The sequence below is a fragment of the Antechinus flavipes genome, chromosome 4 (genome assembly GCF_016432865.1).
Source record: "Antechinus flavipes isolate AdamAnt ecotype Samford, QLD, Australia chromosome 4, AdamAnt_v2, whole genome shotgun sequence".
In the NCBI taxonomy this organism is placed as follows: domain Eukaryota; kingdom Metazoa; phylum Chordata; class Mammalia; order Dasyuromorphia; family Dasyuridae; genus Antechinus; species Antechinus flavipes.
The window spans coordinates 21,501,060-21,515,296 of NC_067401.1; the positions used below are offsets into that span (position 1 = coordinate 21,501,060).

General features: G+C 42.1%; 1 protein-coding gene across 5 annotated transcripts in view; it reads left to right on the top strand.

Moving 5' to 3' along the window:
- The window catches only part of AUTS2 (activator of transcription and developmental regulator AUTS2), a 1,092,405-nt gene that overhangs the window by 1,017,119 nt on the left and 61,049 nt on the right, over positions 1–14,237 (top strand). The window lies entirely within an intron of this gene.

Here is a 14,237-nt window from a genome sequence, read left to right on the forward strand (position 1 = left end):
CCCCGTCTGTTATTTCCAGCTGCTGTGGAGGGCTGGTTCTCCCTATTCATCCTCTCAGGGCTAACATGTGCCAGGTGGTGAGAGCTCACATTTACAGAGCCAGGGTTTGGACGCTCTTACAGACGTTTCTTTTGATCCTTGCTCCAGGCCAGTGAAGTATTATTGGAGCTAAGAATTAGGATCAGAGCTTTGAATGCCTTAGGATTGGGAATTTCCGGGAATCTCTTTTCACTCATGGAATTTGTACCTCCTCTAGATATTTATTCTCTTCAAAGGTGACCTAGAGCCTTATGTAGTAAATGAGTTGGCCAGTGTATGTTATGTGAGAGACTGACTTGGATGTTAGTCTGTCTGGTTTTTAGGGCCACGTGTGATATGTGTTATCATATTCAGCGCTTAGCCCAGTGCCTGGTGCACAGTAGGTGTTTAATAAATGTTGATTGTGTGATCATCCCCATTTTACAGAAGAGGAAGTAGGGTCAGAGAGGTGAAGCTCCTTGTCTTTGGCAGACATGGAAGGAGAGACTTGAACCCAGTTTTTTCTTAATGCTACTAAATGGTGCATTAGATAGAGGGGGAACGTGGAAATTCCCTGAAATTCAGATCCTGCCTTATCCTTTTTGTTTTATTTTCCTTATCTGCAAAGTGGGAATAATAATAATGCTTAATTCATAGTGTCAGTTTGAGAAAAATGTTTTTGCACATCTTGAAATATAAATATTAGCTATTAATAACTCAACCTTCTCTTCTGTCTAGAGCAATCATTAATCTATTGACAAGCACTTATTAAGCATCTACTGTATATGTTACAGAAAGATATGAAGACAGTTCCCTGCCCTTGGCCAGCTTCCATTCTCTGTTCTGACATGACTGTCTGTTTTATCATGACGACCTCACTATCCCAAACCATTGCAACTTCTGCTTAGATACGAAAACAAGCATTTATTAAGCACCTACTGTATATGCTACAGAGACAGAAGGAAGAGTCCCCTGCCCTTGGCCAGCTTCCATTCTCTGTTCTGACATGACTGCCTATTTTATCACGATGATCTCACTAACCCAAACCATTCCAACTTCTGCCTAGATACGAAAACAAGCATTTTAATTTTCTTAATTCTCTCAAGATGTGTGGCTTGCCTCAATAAAGCCATTTTAATAGGCCAGCTATGGCCTAACAAGTTAAAACTAGTCCCCGGGCCAGAATTGAAGTTTGGGAAGCTTTTTGTGTGGTGGGAAAAAGGAAGTGTACAAAGCGTTAGTAATTTCCAGAGTCGTTTTAGTCTCTGTGATACCCTGGAAGTCAGTGTCTCTAATGGTTTCAACAAGAGGCTTTGTGCAGTTTAACCTGGATAAGAAGAATTTGTCTTTCTGTAAAGACGCCTTGGGAAAAGAAAAGAAGGAGCTTGGAAACCATTGTGAGTTTCTTGCAAGGACTGGGATTAATGGCGTCAGTATTTTCCTTAAGAAAAACCCAATTCTGCAAATTGGATGTTAGGAAGTGGGTTGGGGCATAGAGGTAGCCCCTTCCCCTCCACAGGTTCTTTGTCAAGAAAACTGCCTCTTTACCTGTTCCAATTAAAGCAAGGCTGAGGTGGATGGATAGGAGCTGTGTGGCTTCATATTAGACTTTGAAGGTTGTCTGAAAAAAATCGGTGCATTTGAGCCTCATGGATGTCATTTCCACCACAAGTGGCTTGGATTCTGAAGACACTGGGGTCATAGATTGTGAGCCAAAAGGGATCTTTAAGGTCATCTAAGCCAACCCCCTCATTGGTAGATGAAGAAAGTAAGGCCCAAGATCCCAAGGATCGTAAATGGCAGATCTGGGATGGGAATGGCAGCTCCCAGGGAACCTGTGCTAAAAGTACCTGCCCCCAAGTGGTTTACATTCTAATGAAAGAGACCCGCAAATAAGTGCTAGGAAGGTACAAGATACATAAATATAGATAAGAGGCTGACTAGTTTCTTTCCTTCAAAATACCAAATTCTTGGTCTTTTTTGTATCAAATATCAAAATATTTGTTGATGATTAAGTTTATAATAAGAAGATTAATACAAAAAGTACAACTAACTTGAATTTTTTTTCAATATCTCACCCTTTTCACCTCTCCCCAGTATCCCAAAGCCCCCTTTTCTTCCCTTCTTTATATTTCTGAAATGTAATCCTTTCCAAAATGGCGGATCGAACAAGAAAAATAGTTTTGTGTCCAGGATATTAAAAGGATCTCATTCTCTTGTTGATTCCCTTTTGTCATCTGAAAAATGGAAATCACACTAGAAACACATGCTGCCCTTGTCTAAGACAGCTGCTTATTTTTATTATTATTATTTTGCCAAGGACTTCAGGAACGTGTATCCTGTGGTTGCCCCAGACCCGTCCTCAGGGTGTAAGATTCATGTGACTTGGGCAAGATCCAGTCTCTGGAAAACCAAGGACAAACCAGCTGAGCCAGGCTCATCCGGCTGGCCTGGAAGCCATCCAGGTGGACCCTGGAGAAGTTAAGACAACGAGCTTCCTTGGCCCCTCCCCCTCGGAAGGGTACTTCTGCCCCCATCCAGAAGAGTCTTCACCCCACCTTTTCCAGTGTGATTTGCCATTCTGTCCCTCCTGACTTGGACAGTTTAGCCTTCTGCATTCCTAACTGATGCCTTCATTTTCCTTTACACTGAGTTGTTTGCTTAACAATGGTTCCTGATTAAAGCTAAATTTATGTCTTTCCCCTAGTTCCTCCCACAGCTGCTGGCTGCCTCTTAGAACCTGCATGAAAGGTAAACCCCAGCTCCACCCCAGGGCAGGATTAGGAACCTGTGGTATGTCCTGTAGGAGCGGTTTTCTCCCTGCTTAAGACAGCCCAGGCCCAATTCAGGGAACAAAGGCCTAACCTGACAGAAGGCCCATGATTCTAATCAAACCTCGGATTTCTTTGTACTTGTGCAAAGTGCCTTCAGATACCCCGCCTGGTTTAATCTCCCAACCCTGAGAGGTATGCAGGGCAGGTGAGATTAGCCCCTTTTGACAGAGCAAGCAGCTAAGGCTAAAATGTTTTAAGGGAATCGCCCTAAATTCAGGGTCACTGGATTAATCGACAGCAAGTGAGAATAAAAGCCCCGGCACTCATCAGTGCTTTCATTCTAGATAAATCAGTAGAAAGTTATTTATAACCTGGGGGGCAACTTGGTGCTACATGCAGGCACAAGACTTGAGTTAAAACTGAAGCTCTGCCAATTATTACCCGGTGACTTTAGGCAATCCCTTGCTGGAGCCCTGTTTGTCGGAAATTTTTCTTTGTCTGTTTTATTGTGTTATTCTTTTTTTTTCTTGTATTATTCTTTTTATTATATATTTAATCATCAACAAATAAGTTGAAATACAAAAAGACCAAGAATTTTTTTTATTTTAAAAGAAAACTTTTATTTTAATAGAAAGACTTGTCTATGTAGTATGTGTATATGTGTGTGTAAGCAAAAGTTGACAGTAGTCATCACAGTGTTCAGTTTGTGTCTACTTCTGCATTTTAGTGGGGTTCTGCTAGGTGGTCTGATTTCTCCAGATCTCAGTCTATGATTTTGGGGGCTCAATCAATGATTTTTGACTCAATCTACCATAGTCCTGTTAAGGCTTAATGAGAATTTATTTAGATCTTCATGGGTAATATATATTCCAATGAAATGTAGTACTTCAGTTGTGCTCTACTAAAAAGTAAAGCAAAACTTGGATTTGGGCCCCCAGTGACCCCTCTTCCAAACGGGGTTTCCTTAGGCCGTTTTGTAGAAGGCACACATCCAGGGAGAGAGAAATGGCTCCTGATGATAGCCCTCAGTGCGGCCTGTGGACAGAACTCTATCTACCTAATGAGCTGGCAACCCAATTTGCTCTTTCCAAGTGATTTCACACGGAAGCTGCCTAAGAATAAGGCCGGGCTGGTGGGAGCTTGGGTAAATTGTTCTTGTGATGGGGAATCTGAAAGATGCTTTGCCGTCTTTCTGAAGGTAAGCATCGCGCAAGGACCCATTTATCTGGAAAGAATGTGGGGCCATAGAAGAATTCTTTTTTGAATATATTTCCAGAGTAGAGTTTTCAGGGAGATGGAAAGGATAGAATGTTGTTGCTACCGAGATGTAGTAGGACCCTCCCTCAGATTGAGGCTCCCAGAATGCCAGAACTGGGGGCTATTCGTTATTCCACCCTGCATCCCACTACCATTTTATGAAGGAAAATGAAGATTTAGATCAGGAAAGGTCAGCTTGCCCTACGTTTTACAGAGGGAAGAGGAAGGGGAGGAAATGGGCATTTATGAGGCACCTGAAGGCTTTGCTAATTTATCTCATTTTAGTGCTGTGAGATTGGTGCTATGGGGACCCCCATTGTTATATAATCGAGGAAGCAGCCAGACAAGGTTATGTGACTTATCCATTCAGGGGCTGAATTGGGACCCCCTTACTGCCTCTCCTAGGCCTCTCGGGGGCTCGTGCCCAGGCCCTCAGCCTCCAAACACAGGCTCCCCTTCCCACCATTGCCCCGCCTTGCAGGGCCCGGACAGCCTTTTGACCAAACGCCTGAATGTGAGTGTCTTTGTCCTCCCAGGTTCAGGTAAGGTGATCTCCCTCCTAGCTTGAGTTGAGATAATGCCGGATATTTGGACCATTTTTTCCTCATTCCTTGAGTCAGGTGCTCCTCACCTGTCTCCTGGACTGTTTTCACAGAACCAAAACCTGTGCTACCCTGACTGCTGCTTTTGTGTCTTCCTGAAAATCCTCCTTTTTGAAGTCGGCTGCCTGGGGCTCCAGGGGCCTGCCAGGACAGCCCTGTGCCCCCTCCTTGAAAGAGCAGAAATGGCCACCACCCAAGCCAGCCGCCACAGCGGGCCCTTTCTGGCTTTCTTTGCCACAGAGTAACCCGGATCCTTGCTGGGCAGGAACATGACTGTGGGGGGAGGCGGCTTAATCCCATGTCAAGGATGGCTCTGGTCTGCTCTTGGTCTTAGCATTGGGGTGGCAAAATCCAGCCCCCCTTTTGTTTGGGGTGAAAAAGCTGGACCCCTCGGCTTAGGCCCAAGTCACTCACTGCCGGGGGCTGCGGAGGAATCTCTTCCATCTCCATCCTGGGAAGCAGCATCATCTTGGAGATGCTTATTTCTGCTCAGTGCCCCAGGCCCCTGCTTCTGGATTGGCGGGAAGCTTGGGGAGAAATTGGTGATCTAGTCTGAGCCTGTGAGTGAGCAGTGTTCCCCATCACCCACAGTAGGAGAACACACTGCTGAACCGCTGGCCATCCGGTCACTGGACATGGTGAAGCCCTTCTTGTGGGCCGGACTCTGCAGACATGGGGCCCCCCATGTGGAGGGGACCTCGGAGGAGATCAGGAAATCCCAAAAGGGGGTCTTAGAGTCACATAGGACCAAGGCGACCGAATAGACAAAAATATATGAAGGACCCAAATATATCTGCCACCAAGGCAGACCAGCACCTTCCCTGCATTCGGTCTTAGAGCATGGGTTGGCCATCTTATGGGTTGTGGACCCCTTCAGCAATCTGAAAAAATGGTTTTTAGATGACTTTTTAAAAGAAATAATTAAAGGAAATGCTAAATTTCAGTCAGATATGAGTAAAAATAGATAATGATGGTTTTCTCATTCAAGTTGATTCTTAGTTCCCTGCTCTTCCCTAGCCACAGGTTCACGTATGGAACCCTTGCTCCATGGGGTCCTTCTGTCTCAGGAAATTCTCAGAGAGGACCGTCCGTGTCTGGGGTCGATGGCCAGTGTATGTCAGAGACAGGGCTTCATAAGCCCCTGATATTCGGAGTACTTACTGTGTGCCAGGGCTGTGGGAAGCACTGGGTGTACAAAAGCCAGAAATGAAGTTTGGGTTGCTTCAGAGAGAAAATATGTATATAAATAAGTAGCTTATATGAAAATATATTATCTCCATATGTGACCTATTTATATTTAAATATATAAAGTACGGGACAGCTAGGGGGCATCATAGTGCACAGAACCTTGGGCCTGGAGTCAGAAAGGCTCATCTCCCTGAGTGCTCCTGGACAAGATGCTTTGTTTTGTCTGCCTCAGTTTCCCCATCTGTCAGGTTAGCTGGAGAAGGGAAGGGCACATCATCCCAGGGGTCATAAAGAGTCAGACAAGACTAAAGTGACTGAACAGACAAAAATATAAAAGATAAGTAGTATAATAATTTGATAAATTATAATAATACACAATAATAAAAACAAATTCCTATTTATACAGATATATTTACATACATTTATATGTAATAAATGCAAAGGTAGATTTATTCAAGAGAATGGGGATCAAATTAAACTAAAAGAAGGGGAAATGACATCTCTTTTTCATTGGAGCCTGACCCCTGACCTTTAAATTTTACATACTTTGTTTGGACAAATATAAGCCTTTGTCACCTTGAACAAATCATTTACCTTTTTTTTTTTTTTTTTTTTTTAATTTGGAAAAAGGAGGGAATGGTAGACATGGGGACCTCTCATGTTCCCTTCCATCTCCCAATCTACAGTTCTATGATCACATCCCAACCAAAGTTTAAATGAAAACTTCTTCCATGGAGCAGAATCATCCCATTTCTATTTTGTTTCCCCATATTCCCTGTGCGGTTCCTCTGCCTTTTCTTCCATCTCATTGAAGGAAATGCAGAAAGGTGGGAGCTAGGAGAACTAGAAGTAGTCTCAGGGGAGTTCAAAACATCTATCTATGGAATAATCCTCTCCCCAATATTTTAAAGGAATTATATTTACATCTTTTTACTCCCTGTGTGAGTGACATAACTCATCCAGCAGAGCCTTCATCTCCGGAAGTCATAAAAGGGACCTCTTCTTACTACCTCCCTAAAGCACCTGGATACTTAGAAAAGGGACTGGAAATTAGGTTATTTCAGTGTTCTGTCTTCTAGTTAATACTTTTACAAGTTCAACTTGTTTTCAGACAAAGTGGAAATAAAATACATTTCTGATCACCCACCAGAGGCTTGGCTAGACAGTTTTTCATAAAAAGTGAAAATCTGGAGACGAGATGCAATTCTATACTCACTCTGAGTAAACAATATGATATTATTGCCCAAAAAATTAGTATTTTCTTGAGCTATATTAACAGAAGCTAGAGTCCCCAATCAGGGAAGGGCTAGTTCCCCATGTCCCACCCTCCACTCTATGTCTGCATTCTGTGGTACTCAGTAATGGATGCCAAATTTTAAAGGTGACATTGAATAAGGAGATTAACCAGTATGATCTCAGGTACTGCAGATAATAGCCCAAGATCCTAGAATCCTATGAAATACTGTGCTTCATTTTAAAATATCTTCATTAAAATGGAAGTCTTTGGTATAATAATAATAATTCCAGCTAGCATTTGTGTAGTGCTTTAATGTTTGCAGTTATATTATTTTATCCTCACAACAGCCCTACTGTATGATAGAAACTATTATTCCTTTCTTTTCAATGAGAAAGCTAAACTAAACAGATTAAATGATTTGTCCAGGTCACATGGCTAGTTAAAAATCTGAGGATGAACCTGAACTTGGATCTTCCTGTGCTGTATCCGTTGAACCACCTAAAAGTCAGCTTATTCTATTGAAGATGGATGGTAAAAGATGACGCCCCGTCCTTGGGCGACAGTCTGTCATGTCCAAGTTCATGTAAAATAACCAGTCCATTTATATTTTTTCCCAATCTTTAACATTTTTTGGTTGTTGTTCAAAGAGCACCTGATAATTTCACTGATAACAAAATGGTTGTGCGAGAACGTAACTCAAGATCCCAGTCCAAAATGTAGAAGATATCCTGCCATGATGAGGGTTTTCTTCCCATGGCTCTCATGTCCAGTATCTGTTCTGCTCCCACCTACTCTGTGACTTATGTATAGTCTTGGAGAGTTACTCCCCTGAGCATTGATGGATATAACTTGTTTGTGTTAACACCACCTATTTTTAGTAAGAGGCTGACTTTGAGACCAGGTCTTTCTCTACCTCTCAGTAATAGCTGAAAAAGTAAAGAATATTATCTTACTTATTTTTTTAAAAAATAGCAAATTTTTTTTAAAAATAGCAAAAATAGCAAAATAGATTTGGGTTATTATTTATTTTTCATGAGTACCTCACATCCTAACTGGAAGACTGGCTTTGTGGCGACGGAAATGATGATTTGTGGACAGATTCTGAGTAAGTACTTGGCCATTCCGCAACCCGGGCCCAGGGTACGTGGCTCAGGATGTTGTTGCTCCAGTTACCGCAGCCTTTTCCTACGTTACTCCTTCCCTTCGCTTCTTCTTGGGACTGTTTTACGGCACCTCTGGGGGAAGACCACCTACCTGCAGCCTGGCACCCCGTTAAGCTGCCTTCTTGGGAGTGGAAGAGGAGAGTAATCTGCTTAAAAGGAGCATAATGCTTTCTTTGTGATTGTCAAATTGTCTTCCTGCCGTTATTCCCCACCCAGACACTTCCTACAACTTGTGTGTACAGATTCTTGGGATTACCGATTGATAGATTCCAAAGCTCCCGAGAGGCCGTCCATTTCCACCCCCCTCATTTGATAGATGAGAATTCTTTAAGTTTAGAGTTCGGAGCTTTCCCACTGAGATTTCCTCTTTATTAATAAAGGCTGCTTAACCCTCATCCATTAAACCAGGTTCCTGTTTTTTGTATCACCTAACTTGGTGGCAGGAGAGACTACTTATGCTTGGAGCCACTAATACTTAGCAACAAAGGACTAAGGACAGGGGTTGGACCTTTAATTACATCGTATAGGGACCGCCTGGGTGAAAAAACACTTAGCCGTACAGGGCAGCCCCTTCCCTGCAACTTATAGTCTAAATATAGATTCGAACTTGAGTCTTTGAAGCCAGCTTCCATTTACAACACTAAATTGCTGCTAAAAATAAAATAATGTGAAAAGTGGGGAGCAGGGAGAGGGAAAATGTTCTTAATGTAGCCTTTAAAACAGGAAAAAAGAGCTATTTTCTTCCTACAGTTATAGACTTTTAAACTAAAAGGTATCCAAGAAGTCAGATTTAGCTCCTCACCTCCTACCCCCTCTCACCCCAACCTCCAGTATCCTGGTGACTGTATGTATCCCTTTTATTTATTATTTTTATTGACATCTCACTTTTGCTTTTCTTTTCCCAACTATAAACTTCTTCCCTCTTATCGGAATCATTGAAAACCTCACTTTACTCCTCCTTATAGATCTGTGGTTTGGGTTTAAAGGAAACATCAGTAGCTGATGTAACCACTAGTCAGCGACACATGGCTCTTTCAAACTCAGTGGTAATGATTAACAGCAACTCACCAGCATTTGGCAGAATGCTTGGCACATAGTAGGTCCTTAATAAATGTTTATTATTGTCTGACTGATTGCTTACTGTTTCAGTATTTTTCAAGGGCTCACTTAAATTCATCAAGCCTTTATTAAGTACTTACTACCATCACTTAAATTCTGCACACATTTATTAAGTACCTACTACCATCACTTAAATTCTGCAAACATTTAAGTACCTATTTCCATCACTTAAATTCAGCCAGCCCTTATTAAGCACTTAATACCATCATTTGAATTGTGCAAGCAGCTATTAAATATCTACTACCATCATTTAAATTCAGCAAGCATTTATTAAATATCTACTCTCATCATGCTAGACCTTAGTCAAGAATAAATGTTCATCATTTAGCAGAAAAAGAATCATTAAAACAACAGTAATAAGGGAAGAGAGAAAGCATTTAAGGGCCTACTATGTTCCGAGTATTTCACAAATATGATCTCATTTGACTTTCACAACAATCCCCATTTTATGGCTGCAGAAAGTGAAACTGAGGGATTGATGAATTGACTTGCCCAGGGTCACACAGCTAGTTAAATGTCTGATTCAGGTCTTCCTGGATTCCAGGGCCCGTGTTCTATCCACTGTACCACCACTAGATTTCTGTTAGGATGCAATATTTATAAAGCGTTTTATTTGTGTCTCATATGAGCTTCACAAGGTAATTAGTAAATATTTATGAAGCATCTACTAAGTGCCAACCAGTGGACTAAGCCCTGGTGATGCAGAGAAAGGTATACAGACAGTTCCAGCTCTTGCAGAGCTCACAGTCTAAGGGGAATGGGGAGAGGCGTACAAACAGGTTATATACAGAATAAATGAGAGGTAATCAGCAGCAGGAAGGTCCTGATGCTGGGGGGAGGGGAAATTGGGAAAGACTTTAGAAAGTAGGATTTTAGCTGGGATTTGGAGGCAGAGTTGAGGGAGAACATCCAAAAGATGGGGGTGGGCCAAAATGCCCAGGATTGAGGTGGAGTGTCTTGCTTAAGAGAGAGATAGGGGCTGTTGCTTACATCACCATTTCACAGTTAAACAAAGTGAGTCTACGGAATGATAATTGTTATTATTATTATTATCCTTATTGCTAACATTTCTATAATTGATACTGTGTGCCAGGTAACTGTCTTAAGTACTTCATAATTATTATCTCATTGAACAGTTCAGGGGAGCCCATTTTACAGATGAGGAAATCGAGGCAAACAGAATAAATGACTCGGCCAGGATCACATAGTGAGCGTCTGAAGCAGCATTTGAAATACAAATCTTTGATTCCCAAGGAAGCCGGAATGGGTCTCGGAAGCCGTTTGAGTCCGACCTCCTCATTATACAGCTCAAGAAACTGAGGCCTCCGGAGGCAGTGACTTGCCCAGGTTCATAGAAATGTGGCAGAAAGTAATTTATAGATGCGAATAAATCCACGTCTGAAGAAACTGCAAGCTAGAAAATCACCACCCGTCAAAACGTCTTAAAATGTCGAGTAAATCACAGGCAGTCAGCTCTTGGGACCTGGGCTAGAGCAGCAGAAGCCGCTTTTTCCTTCCCCTTCTCTTTTTTATTTTGATTAGCAGACTCTGAAGTAAATGAGGAGAGATGGCGGTGATCCTCGCTGCACCTCCATCCCTCAGCTTGGGGGGGATTAGCTTAATGCCTCTGTTTTATCATCCCATTTCTGGGCTGCCTTCTGCCTTTGTGGGTGAGTCCTCAGCATGTCCTTTGGCTGTGTTGTAAGATTAAGAGCTTCCCCTGGCATCCTAACAAGGAGGAAATTTAAGGAACAAGAGTATTTAATTTAAAGCTAATCTGGCCTTTGTGAAAATGGGGAGGATTAGGCTGGTAGGTTTCCCATGCCTGGAAACTTTGGGCCATTGACAGGCTGATGAGTGAAATACGCGTCGCCCAAAGCCTGCCGACGACGGATGGCGTGTTGGAGAGGGGCGGGGGGAGGAGCCGGGAGCCCCGGCCTCTGGTGCCTTGTCACTTTCTTTGTGTGTTGGTTTCAGCCCCTAAGTTGGAATATGTGAGCAGCTCTGAGAACCATCCCCCCTTGGCTTTGCCTCCATCACGTTTGGGGAGAGGCAGTTGCTTTGATGCCCTGAGATTTTCCTTATTGAAGTAATACTTAGACACATGTTAAAATACCCCAAGGTAAAGGGATTGGTGCCTCTTTGTGGTTTCTTCTAAGCACCGGTTTTTGTGTATTCATGAGGTTGTATGGCATGTCCTGCTATTGTCTGACCTTAAATCAAAACTCAATATTACGTGTTCTTTGGAAGCGGGAGACGGTGCCTGGTTTTAGGAGCCAGATGGATTGTTTTTAAGAGCCAAGTTAAAAAAAAAAAAAAAAAAAAGGTACTTTTCGTGCATTTCTCTGCCCTCCTCCTTTTTTTTTTTTTTTTTTTTAATAGAGGTAGAGAAACTACCTTCCCCTTCTCCCAGAGAGCAATCATCCTTAACAAAGAATGAGGAAGGGAGTGGAGAGGAACCTGTTCAACAAAACTAATCAATAGATCCCAAAGTCTAACATTTTATGTGGTGTTCCACAGTCATAGTTTCTCACTTTCTTATAGAAAAGTGGAAATTGACTTCTCCTAACTCTTTAGCGATCAAGTTTAGTCATTATACTTTTACCTCTTTTGTTACTTTTTCCATTCTATTTTTGAGGTCGTGGTGTATTTTATTTACCTCATTCTGCTTATTTCACTTTGCATCAGTTCTTGTAAATCTTCCTGTTTGTATTCCTCATATTCTTCTTTTCTTCTAGCACTGTAATATTCCTTTTATATCTTTTTCTTTTAAACATTTTTATTATGAACCAAACCATCAATAGATGCAAACGTTTCAATATACAAAGAACAAAAAAAGGTGAAATAATGAAACTGCAATTCTGTTAGATATCAATCTCAATCAGCAAACATTTATTAAGCTCCCACTGTGTTCCAGATACTGTGTCTTATTTCCTTGTATCTTGTATTCTGTCAAGACAATAAGCACACACCAGAGGCAGCTAAGTGGCAGAGTTGGAAAGAGCTTGAATTCAGATCGCATCGGACTTGAGTTCAAATCCTGACCCAGACACTATATGTGACTCTGGACAAATGACTTAAACTTCCCTCAGCTTAGTTCCCTAAAGTGGAAATAATAATAGCAACTCCTTCACAGGGTTGTTGTGAGGATCCAATAAGATAATAGGCATAAAGTGCTTTTCACATACAAATGACAGCTATCGTTATGTGCTCAGGATGTCCCCAAATCCTTAGTGCCAGTTTAAACTCTAGACTCTTAAAGGTTAAATGGCACCAAGACTTGTGGGTACATTCTGTACAAGCATGTGCAGATTAATTGTAAAGAGAAACAAGACAGATAAACAAGTCCAGTTATTAACTACAAGGCATTTGGAGGGGGAGGAGGGACTTCAAATATCAGAAAAGTCGGGAACCAGATCATGGGCCTGGCTTTGGAAAACCAGAAACTCAAAGTACATTGAAGTAAATTTGTAAATTAGCCCCAACCAGCTGGCGATACAAAGAAAAAGCAAAAACAGCCCCTGTCCTCAAGGAGCTCTAATGACAGAGACAACACGTATGTAACGTGGTACATCCGACATACATACAGAAGCTTTAGCGGGATGGGAATCAGGCACTATTAGCCGAGGGCCTGGGGGAGACTTAGCCCCAGGTGATTATATTTGAGGAGAGTGGGCGGTTTCCATGTGTGATGCCTTGTAAGTTTATTTCTTACAAAATTAAGGTAACCTAATCTTAGGTTCAAAATAGCCTTTGCTAAACTGGATAGGAATGTTCCCTTAATGGTCATAATGAACCCCTGATGTTTTTTGCATTTGCTGAGACCCATTTGGTATTGGTTTAGTTCTGCCTCCAAAAAGACAACGCAGGATGAAAATGGGATTTGATTTCTCTGGCTTGGAGTCTGGGCCTGTTTACTGAATATTTGAAATTGGGTGATAAATAATAAGATTTTTCATATTTTCCTTTCTCCTGCATCTCAAAGAGGAGGAAACTTGGGCTTGGGATTTTGGACAAAAGTCAATCAAATATTTATGAAGTACATCTTCTGAGAAGATGGGCCCACTGGGCCCAAGCTTGCAAGGTTGGGGAAACAAAAAAAAGTACGTACGGTTTAGAATGTTTGACTTTAAGGAGTTTCTGATCTCTCTGGGAAGACAAGACCCACCACCATCAGGGCTGACCCTTCGCCCCTATCCAGAGCTCACCCAGGCTCTCTGACAGTTGTTTGGGTGAAATAGGAGTCATCCACTCTATTTCTTTTAATGAGATGAAAGACCAGCAGACCTTCCCAACTGTCCTGAATGCTGACATCCGGCTTAATTAAATGTGGAGAGCCTCCTGGGCCTTATCATTCATCCCTAGGAGAGATAAAATAAGTATCAATGGGTATAAGGGCTCAGGGAAGGCGATGTGAGGGGTTGGTTCCAGTCGGAGCTTGCCTTGAGTCTACATGACGTTAAATAGTTTGTTACTCTTGTGTAGTTATTCCGTGTCCGACTTCTTCTGTCCCCATTTGGGGTTTTCTGGGTGGAAATACTGGAGTGATTTGCCATTTCTTTCTCCAGCTCATTCGACAGTTGGGGAAATTAAGTGACCTGTCCAGGATCACCCAGCTGGTAAATGTCTGAGGTCAGATTTAGCTCGGAGAGAAGAGTGCTCTTGTCTCCAGGCTGGGGGCTCCATCCACTGTTTTCTGATTTTACAAAAATCATTAATTATTCATTATGACCAAGGCCTAACCTAAAGTCACGTGCTCTAAATCATACAGATCACAACCTTTCTTCTGCACAAGCATCAAGACTAGAAGTCTTCCTCTTACTTCTCATCCCTCTGCCCCAATCTCCAGGTGTGTTAATGTAATACCCGGCATTTATAG